General features: G+C 50.4%; 1 protein-coding gene across 7 annotated transcripts in view; it reads right to left on the bottom strand.

Moving 5' to 3' along the window:
• The window catches only part of EPHB2 (EPH receptor B2), a 185,612-nt gene that overhangs the window by 58,038 nt on the left and 109,552 nt on the right, over positions 1-18,022 (bottom strand). The gene's annotated exons all lie outside the window — the stretch shown is intronic.

An 18,022-nucleotide genomic window follows, 5' to 3' on the forward strand; every position in this document is an offset into this window, starting at 1 on the left:
CCGGGGCAGGAGGAGCCTGTGACTTTTGCAGCGTGGGCTCCGCAGGCCTGGGCCTGTGCGGGGCAGTTTTTTTTTTTTTTTCCTAGGCTAGTGGAGAAAGTGACACAGTGAGAGAGATTTCCTGGCAGAAGTGGTTTTCTTCAACCCAATAGGGCTATACGATTCAATACGGTCCTTTCCCCCTTTCCGTGCCCCCTAGGAGTCTTCAGGGCTAGGAGGACTTTAGAGAAAAGCTAGCTCAGCCTCTCATTTCACACCTCATTTTACAGCTGGGGAAACAGAGGCCCAGGCAGGGGAAGTGACCCTGTTTGCGGTGCAGGGAAATAAATACTCTTCTCTTTCACGCAATTTGGATTTGTAGCCAAAGTCCGAAGGAATGTTTCCAAAGATCCTTCCAGTTGCTCCGCACACGCTGCCCCGTCCTGGCTGTGCTGAGGCCGGGGAGGAAGGGCGGTGAATGAGGAAGGCTAGGGCCCTGTTCATGGAGCCGAGGGTCTAGGACAGCGACCGAGGGACACCGACACCATCCACGGTTTGTGATGGGCGTGGAGGTGACCACCAGGGGCTGAGGCAGGTGTACGGGGAGGGGGTCACTTTAGGGAGTGTGGCCTTTCTGAACAGTGGCATTTAAAAAGGCAATCTCGGGGATCCCTAGGTGGCTCAGCGGTTTAGTGCCTGCCTTTGGTCCAGGGTGTGATCCTGGAGTCCCGGGATCAAGTCCCATGTCGGGCTCCCTGCATGGAGCCTGCTTCTCCCTCTGCCTGTGTCTCTGCCTCTCTCTCAGTCTGTGTCTCTCATGAATAAATAAATAAAATATTAAAAAAAATAAAAATAAAAAGGCAATCCCTGGGGAGAAGCCCATTTGGCTGAGCAGGAGCAGTATCTACAAAGGTGGTATAAGCTCAGTGCCTCAGTTTCTCATTCAGTGTAATGGAGTAAGAGCTGGGCATTACTGGGCCCTTGGGGCCCGCTTGGGCCCCCTGTCTATGACCCCTACACAGACACTACTATGCCTGGAAGACACTCCCTGCATGGGCACCTCTGTGCTAACAACGCCATGAGATCAGGATTTGTCACCCCATTCTGCAGACGAGAAATGGAGGCTCAGAGTTATACAGGGCCTTTTCCAGGACATTTGGACATTGGGATCCTGGGCCTCCAATACTTGCCTCTCTCTCCGTGACCTTCTGGGTCTTTCCAGAACCACTGCTTTCCCCAGGAACCCACAGTTGGTCTGCTTGAGCCCTGGTGGCCTGTGACTTTAATGCTAATGAATTTCTCACTCAAGAGGTCCTGGCACTTGGTGCCTCAAGTGTAAGGGCTTAGAAACACAAACCAGGGGAGGGGGAGCTTACCCACATTTGCACAGAGGCTCTTGGGCTGGGGGCCTGCAATGGCTCTTTATCCTAGGGGTATGGACACCATCGCCTCCTCCTGCTGGCTTCTGGGGAGCAGGAGTGGGCCTTAGCTAACCCAAGCCATAAATCAAATACACAAGATGTGGCTTGGCAGCCATCCCAGTGAAAAAGATCTGGGGGTTTGAGTTGACCACAAGCCAAAAGCTGCTGAAAAAGCCAATGTGGTCTTAGACCGTAAGAGTAGGAGACTGACAGCCCAGCATCCTCCCTGCAGGGTCAGTCTTGAGTTCCACATTTTACAGAGGTCCAATGAGTGAGAGGGGACAGGCTTCCAGCTTGTTTGGCATCTGCAGCCTTCTCTGGGTTGTGCCTAGAGGTGCTTGGAGTAGGGTCCCAGGTATGAACTGTCTCAGGCAGCATTTTCTAGGCATCTCTCACAGAGTTCCAGAGCCCCATTGACCTGGATCCCTGGGAAGGATGAGTTCTCTCCTAGTCTTACTCAGCCCTTGCCTCCGTGTTCTAGCTCTCCTAGACACCAGAGATGTATGTGTGTGGTTTCACTAGGGCCTGCCCTTGATTTAAGGATGGATTTACTCAATAAAGAAATAAAAATAAAAAAAGAAAGCCCAACAAGTTTTTCCTAAGTAATGACTTTGTGTCCAGTTCTGGGTTGGGCACTCGGCCCAGAGTGGAGTAAGACACAGTCCCTAGCCTTGAAGTCCACTCCGGAAAGGGGAAGAATGAATATGATCGGCTACGGGTATCAAAAAAGGTTTCCCAGAGGAGGGGCTATTTGAAGTGGGTATCAAGGGATGGGTAGGAGTCCATCAGGGCTGGAAGAAATGAAGGACATTTGAGGCAAATGAACAGTGTGTGCAAACGTATAGAGGGGTGAAGGACAAGGTAGGGTGGCTGGAGCACAGGATGTGTGTGGTGGGGGAGAGGTGGGATACAGGGCAAGAATGGTGATCTGGGGTTATACCACTGTGGGCTTTGTGTGCTCAGTGATGGAGTTTGGGGTTTCTTTCTTTTTTTTTTTTTTTTAAGATTTTATTTATTTATTCATGAGAGACACAGAGAGAGAGGAAGAGACACAGGCAGAGGGAGAAGAAGGTTCCCTGTAGGGAGCCTGATGCAGGGCTCGATTCCAGGACCGGGATCAACCGCTGAGCCACCAGGGCATCCCAGAGTTTGGGGTTTCACTTTCTAAGAGCGAGGAAGCCAGTGGTGGTCTTGTGCTCAGATGGCCAACCTGGTGCAGCGCTTTCCCCCAGCAGCCTCCCAGGCCCCCGCCAACTCACGTCCCAGCCCTGCTGCTCTGGCCTCTGCCCGCCTACCCCCAGTCTCAACTCTTTCCCTGTTTCCTCTCCTTGTTTTCCCCTATTCTTCCCTTCTCCAGCTCTCAAGTCCTTCTTCTCGTGTTGTGACCAGTCTCATTTCTTCCATCTAAAAACGGACTACAAAAATGAATGGAGCTATCAACAACTGTCGACAATGGCAGCCACTGTCCATATGGAGAACCTACTGTGTGCCAGGTGGAGGGCTCCATGTACGTTGTTAGGGCTCCATGCATGATAGTGGTCAGGGGCACAGGCTCTAGAATCAGGGCCCATCTGGCCTTGAGCCCTGGTTCTCCCTACTGACCTCAGGCAAGTTACTCAACATCTCTTTGTGACTCAGCTTCCTCATCTGGAGAATGGGTTCTGCCAATAGGACTTACTTGTGAAGATTTGGAGTTAATACCATAGAGCCTGTTAGTGTCCACCAATAATTCTCTTTCTTATAGTTTAATTTTTAAAAGTAATCTCTGTGCTTAATGTGGGGCTTGAATTCATGACCCCCAAATCAAAGAGTCCCATGCTCCACTGACTGAGCCAGCCAAGCATCCCGCCAACAACTCTTAGATTAAGTCTATAAGGTAGGTACTACTGATAGTCCATTTATAGAAATAAGTAAGGTTCAGAAAGGATACGTAGCCCAACCCCAGGCAGGGTCAGGGCTGGGAGAGCAGTGGAGCACTACATTTGAGGCCAAAGTTAAGCCCTACTCTATCCCAGGGCCTCACGTCTTCCAGGCTCGTGCCTGGACCGGGCCTAGGAACCCAAAGCTCAACGGGCTCCTGGCCTGGTGGGGAAGATGCCCAAGTAAACAGGCAGTTTCCCCACAGTGTGATTAGTGCCAAGGGATACACAGGGGGAGGAGATGCTGGGCTTGGGAGCCCAGAGGAGGGGACCTTCCCATTGTTTCCTGGAGGTGATAATGCTAGAACTGTCTTTCGACGAAGGAGGACAAGACAAAAGAATGAAAGGAGGAGCGTGCTGGGCAGAGGAACAGTCTGCGCAAAAGCTTGAAGATGGGAAACTGTACAGGAAGACTAAGGACCTGCCGCTGGCACCCTGAGTCTGTGCGTGCAGGGGTGCAGGGTGTGAGGCTGGACAGATGAGCAGGGGTGGGCCGCAACAAGCCCCCCGCCCAGCACTGGGGGGTGTATCCATGTCTCCATGACCACCTGCAGGCCAGGTAGCTCTGGGCATGGCATGGGGATTTGTCAACCTGCAGAGAATCGGGAAGAAGCTTGCCCAGTCCTTGGACTGGAACACTCTTGGATCATAAAGAATGGGGCAGGGATCTACGGATCCTAGCCCCCTCTGCAGGGCTCCTTCCAACTTCCCTGGGGGTAGATGGCTTCTTAAAAAGTTATTTTAAAAACATCCTGTCCCCAAAGCTTATGGAAATCCTACATCTCAGTTTTAAAGGGTCAAAAGTTGAAAATTATGAGCCAACATCAAGATTTACAGAAAAAAATGATCTCTGGCAACAGCTAGAAATACTTCATGACAAATTGCCCAGACACGGTTGTTTTAGAGTGATCACCTTTAAATGATGCTTCCACCTTCTCCTAAATGTGTCATTTATTTGAACAGCGTGTTTATAGGACCGGGGGCTGCTCTTCCCAGCTTGCACTTTGGATTTTTAAAGAGGAGGAAACTGGGAGGGAGAGAGACAGAGGAAGAGAGAGAGAGACAGAGAGACAGAGAGAGAGAGAGAGAGAGAGAACACAAGAGAGACATCAAGGCGGAGGATGATGACAAACCTCTAATCTTATAAACTACTCTTATCTCAGTCTTTATAAAAATGGGGAGGCCTGGTTGTCTCTGAAAGCTCATAAACTTGACAAACACTTAGCTCTAGCACCCATAGGGAAGGACTCCAATCCTTGAAAAAAACCAGAGACATAAAGCGGAGAGGCAACTTCTGGTGAAGGGCAGCCTGCAGAGATAGCCCACGCTGTCACCAAGTGAGGGCTTGAGAGCACAGCTTCCCGGCTTACTTTCTCTGACCTCACAGCAGCCCTGTTGGACCGAGTCTCCCTGGTTACAAGAGAGGCCAGAACGACTATTTTAACATTTGTAATCTTCTGATAAATAACAGCTCACACGTAGAGCTTACTCTGGGCCAGGCACTGTTTTAAGTGCCTTATATGGATTAATTCATACGATCTTAAATTATAGTATAATTATCCTCATTTACAGGGGATATAGGCACAGGGCGGTAAGTCACTTGCTCAACATCACCGATTCACTGAGTGGTGACGCAGAGATTTAAGCTGAGGTGGGAGCCCTGTGGCCCCCCCTTACCTGCTGCTTGCTCACCACTTGAGAGGCTGGGTTCCAGGCTGGGTGGGGGCTTTACTCAGCTCTGTGTTCTCTTCTCGCCTCTCGAGACAACATCCTGATGAACTTCTGGCCCTGATTTACAGCCGAGGAATCCACGGATCCAGGCTGCAGGCTTTGTTTACTTGCCTGGGCTTGGGGTCCTTTTCTCAACCTGAGGGATCTGGAGCCCTGCCCGGCTTTGTCTCCTCAGACAGGCAGGACAGTGCAGTGGTTAGGGCCCGGGTTTGACTCAGCTTCAACACTTCCAGGCTGGGTGACCTTGGTGAGTCCCATAAGCTCTCTGTGCCTTAGCTTTCTCACCTGCAAAATGGGGACAAGAAAGCTATCTCCCTCCTAAGGTTGTCGAGAAGATGTTAGCACATGAGGCATTTAGAGTGTTGCCACACATGCAGTAAGTGCTCAGTAAATGTTAGGTGTTGTTTTCCTGTCCTCTTCTCCCTGAGGGTGTGCTCTGTGCCCTGGACCCTGCTGTCGAACCACATAGCCTCCGCCCTGTCCTAAAGCCCCTTACATTACAGACGGCTACCTGGCTGGGTCCTGCCATCCCTGTCGCTATCAAGAAGGCCGCATGTGTGGGATCCCTGGGTGGTGCAGCGGTTTGGCGCCTGCCTTTGGCCCAGGGCGCAATCCTGGAGACCCGGGATCGAATCCCACGTCGGGCTCCCGGTGCATGGAGCCTGCTTCTCCCTCTGCCTGTGTCTCTGCCTCTCTCTCTCTCTCTCTGTGACTATCATAAATAAATAAAAATTAAAAAAAAAAAAAAAGAAGAAGGCCGCATGTGAGTTCAAATCCCAGCCCCACCTCTTCCTGGCCAAGGCCCTTAGGCACCTGGGCACATCTCTCTGAATCTCTGCTATCTGTAAAACAGAGGTAATAACACCTGTTTTAATAACACAGCAGTAAGAGTAGAGAGTTAGACTCAGACAGATCCAGGTCTCTGCTTCTTACTATCTGCATATGACCTTGGGACAGTTGCTTGAACTCCCGGGGCCTCAGTTTCCTCAGCTGCAAAGTGGGGACATGCCCCTGCAGGGTTTTAAGTGTGCGGACAAAATGAAGTTACAGCTGGATGAGGCCATGGGCCTGGCAGGGTTTCTCAAGTGGCCGATGGTGTTAACCATGCAGGTCTCCTGCACGGATCATTCATTCGACAGACCCGAAGCCCTACTATGTGCTACAGCCACTGCTCTGGCTGCTGGGAACAGAGCAGCAAACAAGACAAGCTAGTTCCCTCCTCGTAGAGCTTCTAATCAAGTGAGGAAGAGGGACAATCGACAGCAAATCAATACAGAGTGACACGCTAGAGAGTCTCTCTAGAGTCCCCTAGGGGGGACTCTTCTTGCTGGGGTGGTACGGGAGGGCTTCTCTCAGGAGGGGACACATGAGCGGAGGCGCCAAGACTGAGATCTGGTGGTGGGGAGCGCACAGGGAAGAGGATTCCAGGCAGAGGGAACAGCACGTGCAAAGGCCCTTCTTCAAGGGGGGCTTAAAAAGGCCTTTGTGTGAAGAGCCTCCAGGATGCCTGTGTGGCTGGAAGGGGTGAGCAAGGGGCAGAGTGGGAGGAGGAAGCCGAGCCACGGGAGCTGGAGCTTGACTCTAAGTCCACGGGAAGCCCCTGGAGGGTTCTGGGCAGGGCTGTGAGGTGACCTGGGATTTGAACAGGTCCCCGTCTGCTGTGTGGAGAGGGGGCCACGCGGAGAGCCCCGGTGGGAAGGCTGTGCCACGGTCCGAGCAGAGGGGACGGTGGGTGGACAGGGTGATGACAGTGAGTGTGGAGAAGTGGTCAGGTTTAATGAGGACCTGTGACCACCTCTCCTGCCCACGGTCACACCCCATGTGGACAAGAGGGGTGCGGGGTGAGATGCTGCGCTCTGCTTCGCCATGTGAGCAGGGCCTCCTCCCCAAGGACTCAGTCAGCGGGCTGGCTGCCCAGCGAGGGCCAGTAATGAGGCTTCTGGGACAGGCGCCCGGGGGGCTGGCGGCGCCTCTCCTCTCCAGGCCGCGGGGCGCCCATGGCCATGCTGCTCCTTGGCAGACAGTTGAAAGGGAAGAAAGCTGCTCCCGGCAGTTCCTTGGCCCATTTTAAGGGTCCTCCTGTTGCCTCTCACTCAACCCCAGGCATGTGGCTCCCCAGGCTGCCCCGAAGTCACACAGGACCCCTGCTCCAGGTCCTTAGATCTCGCCCACCTCCCAGCGCCTGCCCTCTGCCCCCTGCTGCGCCTTGTTCCCTTCAACTCAGCTCACACTGAGAGGCCAAGGACGCCTCTTTGCCAGGGAATCAAAATGTTACACTGGCTGTACCCTGTGTGCATTCAAACAGGACCCCTCCTGGAGGCAGCAGGCCTCCATCCCAGGAGTTCATCAAACGGTGGACATTTCAGGCATGGTGACAGGTAGGGGAGGGGTGACCTTGCGTCTGAAGGTTCCCAAGGGGACCTATGGTTCCCTGCTGCTCCCACCTTCAAGACTGACCCACCTGCTCCTGAAACCAGCCTGTGAATCACAGCTTTCCAGAACAACCCCACCTCCTCCTTCTGTGTTTCCTGAGCGAGGCCACGGGTGAGCCCCTGGTGCCGAGGAGGAACACAAGACTCAGAGGGGGAAGTGACTGTCCGAGGTCACACGGATGGTGGTGGCAGGAGTGGGCCAAGACCTCCCCCTCCGGCTCTGAATCGAGTCTGGTCTCCGTGGCACGAGGCCCTCTGCCAGTCAGGTTCCCTCCTGCTCTCCAAAGACTGACGTGACAGGAGGAGGCCCTGGTTAGGATCAGAGGAGTAAGTGACAAGGCCACTCACGGGTGATGACAGACAGGAATGGGTAGCAGAGCTTTAAGTGAGCTTTAAAACTGATGATGACATTCACTTCGCTGTGACATGGCCATCCTAGATGATTTGGGCTCTAACCCACTGCCCTTTGTCTACCAATTAACAGCATGACGAGAGCCTGCCGCAGCGCTCTAACGGCGGGTGGTGTGCAGATTCATTCATTCAGCTGTTCATTCATTCACTCCATAGTGATTGAGAACCTGCCATGTGGCGGGCACCTCGATGGATAGAAAGATGCCGGACATAATCCCGGCTCTTGAGTGCTCCTACCTAGTACAACAGCTTGCTCTTTCCTTTCCTTTTTTTTTTTTTTTTTTTTTAAGATTTTATTTATTTATTCATAAGAGACACAGAGAAAGAGGCAGAGACACAGGCAGAGGGAGTAGCAGGTTCCATGCAGGGAGACCAACGTGGGACTCGAACCCAGGGTCTCTAGGATCACACCCCGGGCCTAAGGCAGACGCTAAACTGCTGAGCCACCCAGGGATCTCTTCCCTTTCCCTTTCCCTTTCCCTTCCCTTCCTTTCCTTTCCCTCTTTCCCCCTCTTCCTTCCTTCTTTTTTCTTTCTTTCTTTTCTTTCTTCCTTCCTTCTTTCTTAGATTTTATTTATTTGAGAGAGTGAGAGAATGAGTGAATGCACAAATGGTGGAGGGGAGGGCAGAGGGAGAGGAAGAAGCAGATTCCCCTTTAAGCAGGGAACCTGATGCAAGGCTCCATCCCAGGACCCCAGGTTCATGACCTGAACCGAAGACAGACACCTAACCAACTGAGCCACCCAGGCTCCCCCACAGCTCTGATTCTTCCACTGGGCTGGGAGCTTCCCAAATGGTTAAGAATGTGGCCTTAGGAGTCAGAACATGCCCTGGCTGTGTGACCTTGGGCAACTTGCTTTACCTTTCTGTGTCTCAGTTCACCCATATGAGAAATGGAGATGGTAACAAGGCCTACCACATAAGGCCATTGTGGGGGCTAAATGAGTAAAGTGCTTAGAACAATGTGTCTGCACAAAGTGCTTAGCTCTGTCCTTCCATGTTCTCAAGGGCTTGTAGGGTTTCCCGACCAAGGTCTTACTGTCCTGATGGGAATCACTGAATTCTATTTCTAACAATGGTTACAAATAACAATTTCAGGCATCCTCCTTTTTTTTTTTTTTTTTTTTTAAGGATCCTGACAGAAAGCATGCAAAATTCATTTGTCAGGATCTATCTGCTGAGAGTACCTTTGCACCTGAGTTTAAACAGTCATCATTATCCCTTCAATAAATATATTTTTAAAATACCAAGCAATATTCTAAGGGCTTAGCAGCATCATCTTATTGAGTCCTAACGATATCCCTGTGAGGTTGGCACTATCTCCCCCATTTTGCAAAGGAGAAAACAGGCTTAGAGAGGCTCCATGACCATCCATCCATCCATCCATCCATCCATCCATCCATCCATCCATCCATCCACCTACCCAGACACCCAGCCATCCACCCATCCAACCATCCATTCAAGATTTATTGAGTACCCATAATGAACCAGGTAAGCACTGTGCCAGTGCTAGTCTCAAGTCCCAACTAGTAAGAAATGAGACACATCTCTTTCCTATCAGGACTTCCGGTCTAGCCTGGGAAGACCTACCTTTGTTAAATAATGAGCAGTATGATGAGGGCTGCAAGTACAGGAGCGCATGGGTGAGTTGAATAGGGCCTGATGGTATATGTTGTTGGGTTTCAGCCTAACTAGGAAAGCAACCTAGGAAATTCCCCTTCTCCCCCTAAGTCACTCCTCCTAAGCCCCATCTTTGCCCCATCAACATTGCAACATTTATCAACATTGCAAACTCCTATTCACCGGGGTCGGTGGCTCCTCCTGTAACACCTTCTTGTCACCTCCTCGGCCACAGATGTCATTGATCCCCAAGGAAGACCAATGTATCTGGACTCTCTACTGGACCTCATGTTTGTCATGTGTTTGGGCTGAGTGCTGACTGCAATGTCCCCACTTTTGGAAGTCTTCCTCAATCACCACCCAGTCCCCCAACCCTGGCCCTGAGCCATCAGGTTGCTCTCTTCTCTCCGTTCCCACAGAAACGTGTGTGTAGCTCCAGCTGTCCCCCTATAATTATTTCCCTTCGACTTTCTTCTGCACCAGACTATGAGCCTGTAAGCAGGCCCTGCTCGTCTTTGAGTCTGGCACAAAGCTCAGTATGTGGTGGGGACTCGATACCAGCTGGTTTCAGGAATAAATGGAATGGCAGAGTGGGTGAGAAAATCTAGGTCGGAGTCCCTACGTGGATGATTCTAGTCAAAGGCCTCACTAGTGAGAGATGAGGATTCAGGATTTGTATGCAAATGGTTTCGTTTTATGCTCCAACTTCAACCCCTTGCTCGGGAGCTGCCTAATATTGTGTTGAGAAGGATCCTAAAGTAGTGCTGGAATTAGCGGGTCTTCCCGAGTACAATGCCTGATCCTCAACGTCTGGCTTGGAATCAGGGAGAAATGGCAACGGGCGCTTCTCATTTCTGATATCCTGGGAAAGCAGTTTTCCTTTGTAAGGCTTTGTTTTTTCCCATCTGTGAAACACAGAGACTAGACTCAATTACATCTTATACTGTAGGATCTGAGCCCTGCATCTCTTCTAGTGTCATCTTTCTTCAGGGACAGGAGCCACATGCCAGCCTAGCCCAGGGCCTGGTATGCAGCAGGTGCTCAGCGAATGCTGGTGGGATGCATGGTCCTCCTTGGTCATTGTGAGACTGGAGGGAGAACAGCCTTTCCACCCAGACTGATATGAGGAAGGTGGGGCCAACAGAAGCGAAGTGTAGGTTCACGTGCAGAGCCAGCTAGAGCCTTCTCAAGTGCCTGGGTCTTCTGACTTCTAGGCCTGTGGCTCCTGCCCCTGGTTGGTTGCACGTACCCATCTGAACAGGTATTTCCCCTGACGCCAATCAAATAATGGTCCCAGCCATGACCTGTTGCGCTTTGACTCCACAGAGCATTTTCAGCATCATTACTGCACTTAAGCTTCACAAGGACCCTGGCAAAAGAGAGCATTTACCCTCACCCTCAAGTCGACAGATTGGGACACCGATGCTCAGAGAGGGCATGTGATTTGCTAGGTGGGTCTCGAGCTCAGGTCTTCCGCTCTAAACCTCATGCTCTGATACTTGCCCCTTACCAACCAGCTCCTCTGTCCCACTAGTACTTCCTCTCCTCATGGCCACCTCCGCATTTTCAGTAAAAATAAAAGAGCAGAGACACAAAGGAGGTGTAACAGGAGCTAAGCTCTCCTCTCCCATGAGGCCAAGCCCTACTTTGGGCCGCATCTCTGAGGGGGAGGCCTTGGAGGGGAAAGAAGGGGTCACAGACCCGAGCAGTGGGGTGCCAGCTGGACGACAGGCCTCCCAGGTCCTCCCTGTGACCCTGGCCTGAGCTCACACCAGCTGGGTAAACAGGAGCCAGCCCGTCCAGGGGTGGGGGGCATTCCTGCCCCTCTCAGACTGCCTGTCTGTTGCTAAGGATTCTGGGAAGGAGGCGGGGAAGGCTTAAGGTGAAGAGCTGACCCAGAGCAGCCACACAGAAGGAATGGTCTGGAACTGTCCTCAGGAAGACAGGGATGACCCGGGAACAGGTGGGAAAAAGGCTGGACCTGGTCTGGCATCCACCCTCTCCCCTCTCTCCTGCTCCATACAAGCCTGGTTTTATCTCACACTAAATACTCTACAACTCTGGGTACTTGGTCTCCTGTGACTCAACTTTCCATCTGTAAATGGGCCTAGGGAGAAATCCTTCAGAGACGCTCTCTTTCCTCCCACCGCCACCCTCTTTTTAGAGACCCAGACCCTCCAGGTGGAGCAGCACCTATGAACTTATGAGTCTGTAAACATCACACCCCCTATAGCAGCCTGCGGACCAGGGAAAGCAGAGGTCTCTGTGTGTCTCCTCCTACCTGTTGCAACGCTTTAGGACTTTATCTGTATCTCTGGGAACATGAAAAGCTTTCTGCCTTTCTTATCACTGCCCTGCCCTGCCCACCTGCTGGGACTGGTGGCTTTTAAAGGTGGGGCTCTGTGCTCTAGTGACTCTAGTGTTCAGCCCAGGGCCTACCCCCATAACAGGTACCCATTATGGGGTTGTTTGCTGGACAGATGAAATGGGAAAGCGGGCAGATCACAGGCCCTCCCTGGCCCTGGGTCTAAGTTCCACGGTGGCCCCGCAGCCCAAATCCCCTCCTTTTCTTGAAACATACAGAAATGGTGAGACAAAATGTGAGCCCAGGCAGAGAGGGCTGGGGTTTTGAACGATCTGGTGGGATCCAAGGTCCCAGAGCACAGGAAGGCTCCAGACGGTCAAGTTCAGTTAACGGGCGGCTCTCAGGCCTTAGCTGGTCCATCCCATGACGCACTTCCTCCTGCCTGCAGGATAGAGACCTCCAGTGCAGACGGGAGGAGGCCAGCCGTACACGGAGGCACCTGTCACCAAACCACGATGGTGGTCTTCCCCCCACCGTGCTCTCAAAGGATGGCAAAACGGGGACGTGCAGGGCGGCCCTGACTCCTTGTCGGGTTCATCTTGTGCCTCGAGTGCCTGGTGCAGAGCAGGACTCGGCCGGGCCCGGCGATGAGCGGCTGACCCCGCACTGCTGAGCGCTCAGCACGCCTCCCCTCGGACAACACAGGCTCTGTGAGTGCAGACGATCAGAAGGCTTGGGGGAATCCAAAGCAGCCACTCAGGAAAGGCCGGGGCCCCCGCCCGAGAGGCCGCTCTGCGGGGCTGCTGGGCCCCCGGGCCGGTGATTCATGTCTCGCTCGCTCGGGGTGGGAGCACAGGCCGAGTATGAGCTGAATTCATAAGACCTTCTCTGTTTTATCTCACAGATGTTTCTGGGATGGATGTGTCAAGGAAAAAAAAAGGCTGAAGTTGAAAAATCCCAACTCAGCACATGTCCTCCAGCCCCTGGAGACGTGACAAGGGATTAAAACGCCTTTCTCCTCATTTGCCCAACATCTCAGGAGAAAGCTAAATTGCATGCCCGTCAGGGCCGTTCTGGGCACCTGCTGGCTGCGGAGGCGACCTCCTCATTAGCGCAGCTTCCCTCTGGAAGCAAGCTCACAAAAACCGTGTTATGGGTGCGCGTGTGAATGTGTGGGAGCGGGCGTGGTGTCATGCACCCCTCGCTGTTTCTCCAGAACCCGTTCCCACACGCGGACACTCGAGCTTCTGGGTTCCTACTATGCCAGGCAGTGCATCAAGCATCCTGTCATTTTATCCTCACTGCCCAGCGAGGTCTATGTTCTTGTTTTCCCATTTTCCAAAAGATTTGCCTCCAGGCAAAGATACATGCTCCTACACATACGTGTCTACCTGTGTGCACACAATGTGCTCATATGTACACCTGTCTTTCTCCATACATCCATGTGCAAACAGATCTACGCACATGCATGTGCCTTTGTGCGTACATGTATAACATGTGTGTGTGTACACATCCTCACGGGATGACCTTATTCACAAGAGGGGCTGTCCACTGAGCTCATTCCGTATAAGTCACTTTGCTTCTATTACTATTCCTTACGTCATCCCTAATCCTGGCAAGGCAAATGGTGTTATCTGCATCGGGGGTTGACAAACTATGGCCCACCGGCCAGATTCGGCCTGCCACCTGTTTTTGAAAATAAAATTTATTGGAACCCAGCCATGCCCATTTGGTTATGTATTGTCTGTGGATGCTTTTATGCTACAATGGCAGCGTTCAGTTATATATTAACTCTCTGGATCTTTACAATTTGCTGAGGGCTAATCTGCATTTTTCACATGAGAAAACTAAGACTCAGCTAGGGTATTTAACTGTCCAAGGTCATGGACCAGGTAAGTGTTTAGTTAGCTGAATACCTGCCAGACCCCAGGCCCCCTCCCTCCGCCTTCTGGGTGTCTTTGTTGGTGTGACACTGCAGTTGTGCCTACATACTTGTCACTCTCTGCCCCTGCGTGCTTATGCAGCTTATGCTTAAGGGCCGTGGGTCTGTGTGGCCCTCTCTGTGTGAGTGTGTCAGGAATAATTGCACAGTGTTTTTTTTTTTTTTTTTTATGTTGGGTTCAAGGTTCTTATATGCAGGTCATTCGAGTCTAATAATTTGTGTCTACTTAGTCACTTTCTGAGAAAGCGATGCTACAATATCTTACTAAGAATGTGAATTTGACAATTTCTTCTTGCAAGTATATCATTTTGAGTGTTTTTTAAAAACTGTTTTGAGAGGCGCGTGGGTGGTTCAGTGTGTTAAGCAGCTGCCTTCGGCTCAGGTCATGATCTCGGGGTCCTGGGATCGAGCTCCCTGCTCAGCGGGGAGTCTGCTTCTCCCTCTCCCTCTGCCCCTCCCCCTACTCGAGTGCACATGTGCTCTCTCTCTCTCAAATAAATAAATAAAATCTTTAAAAAAAAAGCTTTAAAAAATAAAAACTGTTTTGAAACTATGCTTGGGAGTGCATGCAAGTTCAGGATTATTACATTTTCCTGGTGAATTATTCATTTTTTTTTCATTAGTAATGACCCTCTCTGCCCCAATAATGCTTCTTGTCTTATTCCCTGATGTTTATCTTGTTACCAGTTTTATTACAGAGAATATGTTCTGATACATCATTTTATATTCCTTTACTTATACCCTTTGCGCATCATTATTTTTTAGGTGTGTCTCTTGTAAACAGAGAAGGAATTTTTTTCCACCGAAACTAACAATCTCTGTTTTTAAACAATTGAGTTTAATCCATTTGTATTTGTTGTGATTTCTAATATACAGCTGACCCTTGAAAAACACAGGTTTGAACTGTGGGGGGGGGCACTTATACATGGATTTTTTTTTTTTAAGATACAGTACAGTACTGTAAATATATTTTCTTTTTCTTACGATTTCCTTAATAATATTTTTTCTCTGGTTTACTTTATTGTAAGAATACAGTATAGAAGACATATAAAATACAAAATATGTGTTAATCGACTCTTTATGTTATTGGTGAGGCTTCTGGTCAACAGGAGGCTATTATTAGTAGTTAAGTTAGGGAGGATCAACAGCTATGTGCAGATTTTTGATTGTGTGTGTTCGGGAACAGGGTTGGTGCTCTTAACCCTGGGGTTGTTCAGACATCAACTGTTTTTTTTCTAAACAATTGTATTTATTTATTCATGAGACACACAGAGAAAGAGGCAGAAACATAAGCAGAGGGAGAAGCAGGATCCCAGTGGGGAGCCCAATGTAGGACTCGATCCCAGAACCCCGGGGATCATGACCTGAACCAAAGGCAGACGCTCAACCACTGAGCCACCAGATGCCCCTGACATCAACTGTATTTGACCTTATTTATACTCTTATGTGTTTTTACCTGTCATCAATTTAAAACTTTTTTCTCCTTTCTTGCCTTCTGTGGCACTGGTTGCATTTTCTTTATGTCTTTTAATTTTCTCTGCTGGTTCAGAAGTTATATATGTTAGTCTTTGATGGCTACCCTTACATTTTAACATGCGCATTTATTTCAACCAAGTCAAAAGTTACTTGATGTCTCCATCTGCTTCCCAACCAGCCTAGCACGCTTCAATTCCAGTCTTATTCCTTCTATATCTCCTTGTATGGCTGTATTTTTGTTCCACCTACTACTTCACAAAATCTCCTAAATTAAAAAAAAAAAGTAACCCAAGGATTTTCCTTTCTTCCAAGCTTTTGTCAATATCATCTCTCGTGTTGTGTGTTTGTATGCGTGTCGGGAGATGGGCTCATCCGTGTCAGCTCAATCTACCATATTCCAGAAAGTTCATCCTTTATCTGTACACATGTGTACTCGCCAACCCACATGTGCCTAACTGTGTCTATGCAGGACTAAATACCTATATGTGACAATATGTAGACCTGCATGCCCCTCTGTGTGGAAGCAGCTGCAGTTTTAATAAAATATTTATTGTGGCCCCTCTCCTTCCATAAAAAGCATGTGCTGGGCCCTCAGAGTCTTAGGTGGGGGTACCTAACAATGGTGACAATGTCTGATAAATGCTTTAACAGAAGTCTCGGGGCACCTGGGTAGCTCAGCGGCTGGGCATCTGCCTTTGGCTCAGGACGTGATCCCGGGGTCCTGGGACTGAGTCCCACATCAGGCTCCCTGCAGGGAGCCTGTTTCTCTTCTGCCTGTGTCTCTCCCTCTTTTTGTGTGTCTCATGAATAAATAAATAAAATCTTAAAAAAAATAGAAGAAGTCTGGAAGGCTGTAAGAGAGGAGGAGTACTTAACCAGGCTGTGTGGTCAAGGAAGGCTTCCTGGAGGAAGAGGTGCCTGACCTCACACTTGAGAGGAACAGACTGGAAAGGAGAGGGCTGGTGGGGGTGGCCCACTCTGTGACCATCACTAGGCTGCATCCCAGCCCAAGGGTTAGAAACTATGTGACCCTGGGGTGCCTGGGAGGCTCAGTCAGTTCAGCGTCTGACTCTGGATTTCGGCTCAGGTCATGATCTCAGGGTCCTGGGATCGAGCCCTGCATAAGACCTCCTGCTCAGGGAGGAGTCTGCTTGTCTCCCTCTTGCTCTGCCCCTCCCCCAGCACTCCTCATAAATAAATAAAACAATATTAAAAACAAAAAACAAAACTAAGTAATTCTGAGCAAGTCCCTGAACCTCTCTGATAAGAATCCTTGTACGGCTTGAAGAAATATTATGATGCCAATGAGAAGATGGATGTGAATGTGCCAGATAAGTTGAGAAGGGCTATCCTGGGGTCGTGATGTTAAAATCACAGCAATGGTAACAGCCACCACTTCTTGAGTACCTAACAGGTGTCTGGCATGGTATTGCCTCTGCCCAGCACCAAGAGGTGACACTGGTTTGTCTTTCCTACCAAGGGAGTACCTAAAGAGCAGAGAGTGATGTGACTTAGCCATGGCCTTCTGGGAGACGGGATAGGCACAGTGACTCAGGGCTCAGTGCTCTCATGGCCTGTACGCTGCCCTGCTGCTGCACCCTAGCCTGGTTTCTCTTATCCCTAATTTCTGGCTCTCCAGTCCTCTCCCCACTCTCTGCTCAAAGAGCCAGAGGCCTCAAAGGTCCTCCTGGACTACAAGAGAAGAAACTGATGCCATTCATTGGCTGCTTCATTCAGGGCCTGGGGAAGCCCAATTCTTCCCCTCCCCAGCTCCCCTCCCTCCCGGGGCTCCCTCTGCAGGTTTATGTGGGGCAGAGAATCAGGTTAATGGAATCCTGGCTGCCTCTGGCTAGGGGGGGGGACGGTGCAGATAGCCCCCCTCTGGAACCCATCATGGTCAGCCCAGACTAATACAACTCCTCCTGAGCCCTTGAAGAGCCCAGGGGATGGTGTCAACATTTCACACCTACCGGAGGAAGCCCAGATCAGCCTCTCCCACCAAGAGCTACCATGGGGATTTGATTTCAGTGTTCATTTTGGACATTCCCTTGAAACATCTCAGTCAGCAATTCTTGATATCTATGCCAGCACAGCATGGCGTGGGTTAAGGCTCTGGATTCGGAAAGCCCCAGATTCCTGTCTTGCTCCATGTGACCTCAGGCAAAACCCTCCCTGAACCTCAGTTTCTTCATCTGTAGAGTGGAAATAATAGTGGACTTATTCGTAAGAGTTATTGAGTTTAAATATGATTATTCATGCCAAGGCCAAGCAGGTTGCCAGGCACATAGAAGAAACTCAATAACTATGTGTTGAATAGATAATGTTATTATTCTAAAGAGTGTGCAAAGTGCTTGCAGCTGAATTTTTGTGCAAAATGCTGTCATGGGGGGGAGGTCAGCAGGGGGTAGTCAGTCCCATCTCAGTTTTGTGTTTGTAACTAGTGCTCACTTACCTGAGCATAATCCCTCCCAGGGCCTGCAAGACCCTCTGTGTGAGGTGCTTTACAAAAATTGCCTCAGTTAATGTCCATCACCTGCCCTGCGGCTCACCTTCCCCACCTGTGGCCCATGGAACAGCTGGACAGAGTGGAGAAGCTGCCAATCTGGACCTGCAAAGGCCGGATCAGTGCCTGCTGAGCTCATCTTGGGAGCCCTGGTGTTTATTGCTCATCTTGTCACCCCAGGTTCAGATTTTGGGCTTCACTCTACCTCTTTGCTTACCCAGCTCCCCCACTCTGGGCAACCAAATGATGGGCCACTCTGCCTCTGAGATATCTGCTACCGTTT

Source organism: Canis lupus, chromosome 2 (genome assembly GCF_003254725.2).
Source record: "Canis lupus dingo isolate Sandy chromosome 2, ASM325472v2, whole genome shotgun sequence".
In the NCBI taxonomy this organism is placed as follows: domain Eukaryota; kingdom Metazoa; phylum Chordata; class Mammalia; order Carnivora; family Canidae; genus Canis; species Canis lupus.